We start from the raw sequence: 9,156 nt of genomic DNA, 5'->3' as shown, positions 1-9,156 counted from the left end.
AGTAGTGCTGGGCTAGCAGGACTCCGGTGAACCGGGCTGTAGCGGACTACTATGGCTCAAGGAAGCACTAGACTACATTTCCCCATAAGAGAAGCTGCCAAGGATAAACAACTAGATTGTCGGATCCCACAGATAGCAGTACACGTCACACGTACGCATAACATGCAAGTATGTGCTGTACAACATGGCATCACAACATAACGCAAACTCATATAGATAAAGGCTCAGAAGAGCCACATAGCATTAATACAAACAAGGGTCACATGACCCATCATTCAGAGCATACAAGCAACACAAGCATTACATGTCTGAGTACAGACAACTACAAAAGAAAAAAGGCTGGGAAGCCTGACTATCTACAAGTCCCTCCCAAGGGTACAAGATCGTAGCTGAGGTAACAAGCTACTCGTCGAAGTCCAAGCGGTACTACTAGTGAGACAGATGTCTCACCCGCAAAACATAAATAAAGCAAACGTGAGTACAAAGGAACTCAGCAAGACTTACATCAGATCCTATCATACATGCATTTGTATCAAGAAGGTAATGTGGGGTTTAGTTGTAGCAAGCCAGCTTTGACTCAGTGGCTATCCTGTTCTACGATAACGAGGAACTTCTTTGAGATGAGGCAGCGCACACGAGTCCACTAATCACCACATCAATACACTACTATGGATTCATCCTCGTCTCCTTACGAGAAGGCCATCCATAGCACTCACACTTGTCTTGAGCATTTTAGAGTATCCACTTAAAGTTGTCTATGTACCATGTAAGCATCCAAGAAGTCCATAACCGAGGACACGGCTATTCGAATAGATCATGATAACCCAGTAGGGGTGTACTTCTTCACACACGCTCTCACCACTTATCACCATATACACGTCATGTATCTCGGCAACCTTCAAGCGGAAGCCTGGCGAGGGTGTCGGCCACGACCTGACTAACCACACAAGACTCTAGTCCAGGTTTATCGCCTATTCTGGTTCCATCCGCAAGGAGATCCGGCCAGGGTTTCGCTCACGGCCTCAAACGATGTGTACAGGGTTCCCGAGCCCACCATCCGGGTGCCACTCGGTACACCGGGCCACGTGTGCCTAGTCTGTCCCAAGTCCACCCTGCCGGGTGCCACTCGGTAGAAAAATATCACTACCTACAAACACCAGAAACTATTTGCAACTCCTGGACAGAGATCAAAGTGGTTAATAAGTCGAGAGAGCTTGGAGCGCCCGGAGCCCAATGTGCGGTAGTAGCTAGTCATTGGACAACTTACACAGAACTCAGTTCTTAAGGACGGTCCCAATGAGACAACCCACCATGTACTCCTACATGGCCTCTCACCGCTACCTTTACCAAATCGTGTTCACACGCTTAACTCTCAGCACCGGGTCATATCATAACACTCCAATTCTAAGCAATAGCAGGCAAAACATGGTAGGAACACAACATGGATCAATCAACTCCTACACATGCTAGTGGGTTTTAACTATTTACTGTGGCAATGACAGGTCATGCAGAGGAATGGGTTCAACTACCGCAGCATAAAGTAGAAGTTGAATCGTTGTTGTCCTAATGCAATAAATGAGAGCAGGAGCGAGAGAGTAGGATTGTATCGAAATGAACAAGGGGGTTGCTTGCCTGGTAGATCAACAGGGGGGCACTGCTCCTCAGACAGGTACTCTCGAACACTCTCCGGAGCAGGACCTATCGAGGAGGAACGGTGTCGAAAATCAAACACAAGCATATGCAACATTATGATGCATGAACATGGCATGAGTATGTGATGTTGTTTGAGTTAATGCACCTAGCATTTATTTGGTTGAAGTCCATTTGAACCAAAGGTTCAAATGCAACTCCAAAATAAGCTCTTATAAATGCCATTCATGTGTTTTCATATATACAACATGTATAGGTTGGTTTGTCATGCATGAAAATGGTACAGATGGATAGATTGAATTTTTCTGATAATTTTTCATATATAAATTATTTCAATTTGAGCTACGGTTGAATTTCTATGAATTTTTGAAGTTTAGCTAATTTTCTGGAATTTCCAAAATAGAAATAATCCAGAATTCATTTATTGCGTCAGCACTGCGTCATGCCTGCGTCAACAGGTCAACGGTGCTGACCAGGTCAAACCTGACGTGTGGGGTCCACACGTCAGTGTCACAGGTTAAGCATGGGGTTATTTCTAACTAAACTAAAAGATTAAGGTGCCAGGGCCCACTGTCAGTGTCACAGAGGGGGGTAGTTACTTCCTAACTAAGATTCCATGTCAACTAACTGGCGATTAGCCGCCGGTGCTAATCAGAACGCGGCGGCGCTCCTTGTCCGGCCATCTCCGGCGACGAGAGCTCGCGTGGCTGGGCTCTACAGACGCGTCGTGGCGAGGCGCATCGTTTGGTAGCAGCGGGAGGTGCTGGGGTGGTCGGAATCAGCAACGGGGGCGAGCGAGGCGGCGGCCGGAGCTCGGTGGGTGCGGGGTTAGCGCTGCAGCTTGCAAACAAGCTGGCTGTCGCACTAGCGTTGCTCCATGGTCGTTGCGAGTGCAACGGACGCACGTGCGGGGCCATTTGGTCACCGGGGCTTCGCCGGCGATGAGCTCGTTCGGCGACGGCTAATGTAAGCAAGGGGGCGACGGCTACGGCGACCAAACAGGGGCAGGGTTAGGGGCAAAATGACCGAGGGCTCACCACAGTCACGAAGAGCTTCTCGGCGAGCTCGGGGAGGCACAGACGGCGATGGATTTGACGGCGGTGATGCACGGCCGTGCGCGGAGATGACGGGTCGATGGCGAGGCGACAGGGCGTCCGATGATGCTCGCGTTGAGGGGGAGCTTCAAGGCGTCGAGGCGGATGTAGGGGACAGCACGGGGAGGCGAGGCGTGCCCGGTGGCTGCGGTGGTGCTCGGCGGCGCACTGCGCTCCGCTTGGGTGCGAGGTGGAGGGGAACCAGAGAAGGGGGGGAAGCACGGGGGAGAGTGAGAGAGGTTCGGGGGAGTGCGTGGCGACGCCAGAGGCGTGCAGGCCGTCGAGGGGGCGAGGCAGGCAGGCAGGAGGTGGCCGGCGTGTGCTCGCATGCGGCGGCCACGCGCGCACTGTCCTCCTGGCAGGAGGTGGAGGACGACTGGTACTGGCCAGTCGGCTGGGCCGGCCTGTTGGGCCACTGGGCCAGGCCGGCTGCACAGTGCCAGGCCGCGGTAACCCAGGTAAGCATTTCCATTTTTTTCTTTTCTATTTTCTGACATTTGTTTCTGATTTAGTAAAAATACTAAATCATTTTATTTAATTCTGTCAAATTTTGCAGGGACCTAAGGGATTAATCCAAAGCCCCTCACCAAAATTCAGAATTATTGGACAATATTTTGTATATATAAAAATATTTATCCAACGCAAATAAATACTGGATTAATTCCAAATGCCCCAAATAAATACTTATGAGCTCTTTAAAATATTGGTTTGATTTTTATCTCTGTCCAATATTTTCAGAGAGCAACATGAGCATTTTCTTGGACCCTTTTGGAGCAATTTTTACTTGGGTCATTTTCAGAAATGATTCTGAGGGTTTCACAAATCCCCATTTCAAATTTAAATGGAATTTAAACATGATGCACAAATGGATAGCTGGTCTAGGTCATACCAGAACTAGGGATGTGACATGGTTCCCACTCATCATAGAGTTTTCTAGGGATAGAAACTTTCAACTCAAGTTTTTCTTCATAAGATTGCATCAAGGCATCAACAATATGTTCGGTGAAGGCTTTCTTTTGACTTAAGCATGTGGAGAATTTAGCACGGATTGCAACATGGAAATACAATCAATTAAAGAGCAACTTTCATAATTAAATTCCTTGAAATCCAATATAGTGGGTTTAGCAACATCTAGATTTTTATTTCTTTCAATCCCACTTTCATCAATTTCATCATAAAGATCTAAATACTTCGAATTTTTAGAACGCCTTCTAGGTAAAGGAAGATCATATTCAGTTTCATAAAGATTCATATTGCAAAACAGAGATTTGATAGGAGACACATCAATAACTTTTAGATCTTCATCTTGATTTTCATAGGAATTGGAAGAACACGCTTTAATAAAGGCATCTTTGGAAGCACGCATCCTAGCGGTTCTTTTCTTGCACTCATCAATGGAAATTCTCATGGCTTTGAGAGACTCATTGATATCATGCTTAGGAGGAATAGATCTAAGCTTTAAAGAATCAACTTCAAGAGAAATTCTATCAACGTTCCTAGCCAAATCATCAACTTTAAGCAATTTCTCATCAAGCAAAGCATTGATTTTTTTTGTGAATTCATAAACTCTTTAACACTATTCTCAAATTCAGAGGGCATCTTATTATAATTTCCATAAGAGTTCTTGTAGGAATTCCCATAATTATTAGAAGGATTACTAGGATATGGCCTAGCATTAAAATTCCCTCTATAAGCGTTGTTACCAAAATTATTTCTACCAACAAAATTCACATCCATAGATTCATTGTTATTCTCAATCAAAGTAGACAAAGGAATATCATTAGGATCAGAAGAAACACTCTTAGTAGAAAATAATTTCATAAGTTCATCCATCTTTCCACTCAACACATTGATTTCTTCTATCGCATGCACTTTTTTATTAGAAGATCTTTTAGTATGCCATTGAGAATATTTAACCATAATATTATCTAGGAGTTTAGTAGCATCTCCTAAAGTGATTTCCATAAAAGTACCTCCCGCGGCCGAATCTAAAAGATTTCTAGAAGAAAAATTCAATCCTGCATAAAATTTTGTATAATCATCCACAAATTCAAACCATGAGTAGGGCAATTACGTATCATTAATTTCATTCTCTCCCAAGCTTGTGCAACATGTTCATGATCAAGTTGCTTAAAATTCATAATATGGTTTCTAAGAGAGATGATCTTAGCGGGAGGGAAATACTTAGAGATAAAAGCATCTTTGCACTTGTTCCAAGAATCAATACTAATTTTAGGCAAAGATGAAAACCAAGCTTTAGCACGATCTCTAAGTGAAAAAGGAAATAGCTTCAATTTAGCGACATCATTATCGACATCTTTTTTCTTTTTCATATCACATAAATCAACGAAGCTATTCAGATGAGTAGTGGCATCTTCACTAGGAAGGCCGGCGAATTGTTCTTTCATAACAAGATTCAACAAAGCAGTATTGATTTTACAAGATTCAGTATTGGCAAGAGGAGCAATCGGAGTGCTAAGGAAATCATTATTATTGGTATTGGTGAAGTCACACAATTTGGTAGTATCTTGAGCCATCGCGACAAACAAGCAATCCAACACACGGGCAAACAAAAAGGCAAGCGACAAAAAGGCAAACGAAGAAAGATAAGGAGAAGGAGAAGGAGAAGGAGAGGGTGAATAAAACGGCAAGGGTGAAGTGGGGGAGAGGAAAACGAGAGGAAAATGACAACTAATGTAATGCGAGAGATAGGGATTGTGATGGGTACTTGGTATGTTGACTTTTTGCGTAGACTCCCCGACAACGGTGCCAGAAATTCTTCTTGCTACCTCTTGAACTTGCGTTGGATTTCCCCGAAGAGGAAAGGATGATGCAGAAGAGTAGCGTAAGTATTTCCCTCAGTTTTTTAGAACAAAGGTATCAATCCAGTAGGAGGCCACGCTCAAGTCCCTCGTACCTGCACAAAATGATAGCTACTCGCAACCAACGCGATTAGGGGTTGTCAATCCCTTCACGGTCACTTACGAGAGTGAGATCTGATAGATATAATATTTTTGGTATTTTGGTATAGAGATGCAAAGTGAAAAGTAAAAGGAAAAGTAAAAATCAAAGCAAGATTAAAGTGATGGAGATTGATATGATGAGAATAGACCCGGGGGCCATAGGTTTCACTAGTGGCTTCTCTCAAGAGCATAAGTATTCTACGGTGGGTGAACAAATTACTGTTGAGCAATTGACATAATTGATCATAGTTATGAGAATATCTAGGCATGATCATGTATATAGGCATCACGTCCGTGACAAGTAGACCGAAACGATTCTGCATCTACTACTATTACTCCACTCATCGACCGCTATCCAGCATGCATCTAGGGTATTAAGTTAAAAATAGAGTAATGCTTTAAGCAAGATGACATGATGTAGAGAGATAAATTCATGCAATATGAAATAAACCCCATCTTGTTATCCTCGATGGCAACTATGCAATACGTGCCTTGCTTCCCCTTCTGTCACTGGGAAAGGACACCGCAAGATCGAACCCAAAGCTAAGCACTTCTCCCATGGCAAGAAAAACCAATCTAGTAGGCCAAACCAAGCTGATAATTCGAAGAGACTTGCAAAGATAACAAATCATACATAAAAGAATTCAGAGAAGATTCAAATAGTATTCATAGATAGACTTGATCATAAACCCACAATTCATCGGTCTCAACAAACACACCGCAAAAAGAAGATTACATCGAATAGATCTCCACGAGAGAGGGGGAGAACTTTGTATTGAGATCCAAAAAGAGAGAAGAAGCCATCTAGCTACTAACTATGGACCCGAAGGTCTGAGGTAAACTACTCACACTTCATCGGAGGGGCTATGATGATGTAGAAGCCCTCCGTGATGACGGCCCTCTCCGGCGGAGCTCCAGAACAGGCCCCTAGATGGGACCTTGTGGATACAGAAAGTTGCGGCGGTGGAATTAGGTTTTTGGCTCACTCTCTGTTCGTTTGGGGGTACGTAGGTATATATATAGGAGGAAGAAGTACGTCGGTGGAGCTCCGAGGGGCCCACAAGGCAGGGGGGCGCGCCCTAAGGGGTGGCGCCCCCACCCTCGTGACCGCCTCTCTGATGCATTGGCGTAGGGTCCAAGTCTCCTGGATCACGTTCGGTGAGAAAATCACGTTCCCGAAGGTTTCATTCCGTTTGGACTCCGTTTGATATTCCGTTTCTTCGAAACACTGAAATAGGCAAAAAACAACAATTCTGGGCTGGGCCTCCGGTTAATAGGTTAGTCCCAAAAATAATATAAAAGTGGAAAATAAAGCCCAATATAGTCCAAAACTGTAGATAATATAGCATGGAACAATCAAAAATTATAGATACGTTGGAGACGTATCAAACGTCTGCCAACCGCGGGCCAGAGCTACATTGCCCGCGGCGGAGACCGCGACTGCAACCTAGGGAAGACCTGCTGCAGCAGCTGCCCGCCTGTAGCCAAAGCCCGCCAGGACTTGAGGCCGGCAGTTGGTCGGCGAAGAAGCGCGGGAGTTGAAGCCAGAGTCTGGCCGGATTCTCCAACAAGACGACGAACTCCGGTAGCATCTCCGCCGAGTGGGAGCGTGGCCGGGGAGGCCGCGCGACCACGTCACGTCTCCCTTCATCGACAAGACCTCCACAACCGGAGCGACCCCTGCCCCGCGAAGCGGCACCACCACGGCCACACGGAGCCGCGGCGGGGGTTGCGGTGTGCTTGCGGGGACGGCCACGTCCACGCTTGGGCACCGGAGAGACGAGCCCCTCACGAGGGGCCTTTCCCTTCTCCACGGCGGTGAACCTCCTCGACGGCGCCATTGGTGGCAGGAGAGGAGCAAGGAAGGAGAAGAAGTGGAAGAGGAAGGATGGGCGATGGGGTCCCCGCCCTGCTCCCATTTATACTAGGAGAAGGCCAACCAGCAGCCCCCACGATCACAGGTAATGATGGTTTTCCTTGCATGTCGCAGGGACTTGTCACGTCGGGCAGTTGCCGAGGCAGCGTGGGGAACAGGAGATGCCCACGTCCAATCAACCACGACGCGTCGACCGAGGCCGCAGGCTATGGGAGCCCGCGGCGCTCCGCACTTGACCCTTGGCTTCACCTCAAAGCCAAGCCCGAGCGCGCCTTAGGCCCGGGGGCTACTGTCATCGTTCTGGGAACGGGGGTCCCCAGACTTGCCTGCCTACAGCCCACGGCGTGGCTTTGCTAGCAGGCCTGTATGGCCCATCTTCATCAACAAGGAATCAAGAACTTAGTGAGGGGCCAAGCCTTGCGAGGCGGATGACACAAGACCTCCTCAGGAGCGGCCTCACCAGGCTGGCTCGCGAGGGGCGGAGAGTTCAAGGCCGGGCAAACCTCGCGAGGTTCTCATGTCGATCGAGACCAGGCAGGCGCCAGCGCGCGCAGCATCCTTGTTTCCACTTTACTGCTAAGGGGGCAAGCGCAGGCGCGGAGTACCGAGGCATCTGGCAAAGGTTGCCATATTGGTGCAAGGAGACCAAGACCAGAAGGACGGCAAGACGAATGTCACTGTGGAGCCCAAGACGACATCACCACTAGAGCCTTTAGCAGGAGAAGACTGCTTTTGTCAGGATAGCTTGTACTAGTTGTCCCCTTTCGAATTGGCCGTTGTTGGCTCCCTTCCCGCTCAATATTTGGGGAGAGGACCATGGCCTCTATAAATAGGATTAGCCACCATAGTAGGAGGCAACTGGTCTCGAATCCACCCAAAAACAACAACTAGTTAGCTAAGCACAAGAACACGCCAACCTCAGGAGGCTGTTCTTCCCCTTGTACTGTTCATCCTCAGCCCAAGAGGCAATCCACCACCACCACACCAGAGTAGTGTATTACACCACAACGGTGGCCGGAACAAGTATAAATCTTGTGTCCTTTGCGTTGCGAGTTCGTCAAGTTAGTTCATGAGATCTGAGCTAAGTTAGAACGCAGATCAATAGGGGAGGGGGGAGATCTTCACGCGCACCCCTGTGTTCGAACCTTACGGGTTTTACCGGAACCCGTGATCTGATACAACTCCAAGATCAGATTGAAGCATAAGGAATCAGTTCTTCGAAAGGACCAACATGCAGATCTAGAGGAGCAAGACTAGCCAGAGAAGCCAGATATCGCTAAGGGAAAAAGCCCCGTTGCCGGGCAGGCGAGCCTGGCAAGGATGGGGTTACCTCCAGAAGCAAGCTTCCGGATCGTCCCGGCAAGCCTGCCGAGGCTTACGGAGGCAAACCGCTCCATCGCACCACCTCACCATGACGCACATCGTCGATCAGTGCGGTGTCAAGCTCCAAGATGACTAAGTGGCTGTGATTTGCCACATGGCAGCCACTTCCTACAGAAAATACCTCCAAGCGACACCCATCCCAAGACGTGTCAAGCAAGCAGGCGTGAAGCTGGCAAAACATCCTGGTAGG

This window comes from Triticum urartu, chromosome 5 (genome assembly GCF_003073215.2).
Source record: "Triticum urartu cultivar G1812 chromosome 5, Tu2.1, whole genome shotgun sequence".
Lineage (NCBI taxonomy): Eukaryota > Viridiplantae > Streptophyta > Magnoliopsida > Poales > Poaceae > Triticum > Triticum urartu.
This window is presented reverse-complemented; position numbering follows the sequence as displayed.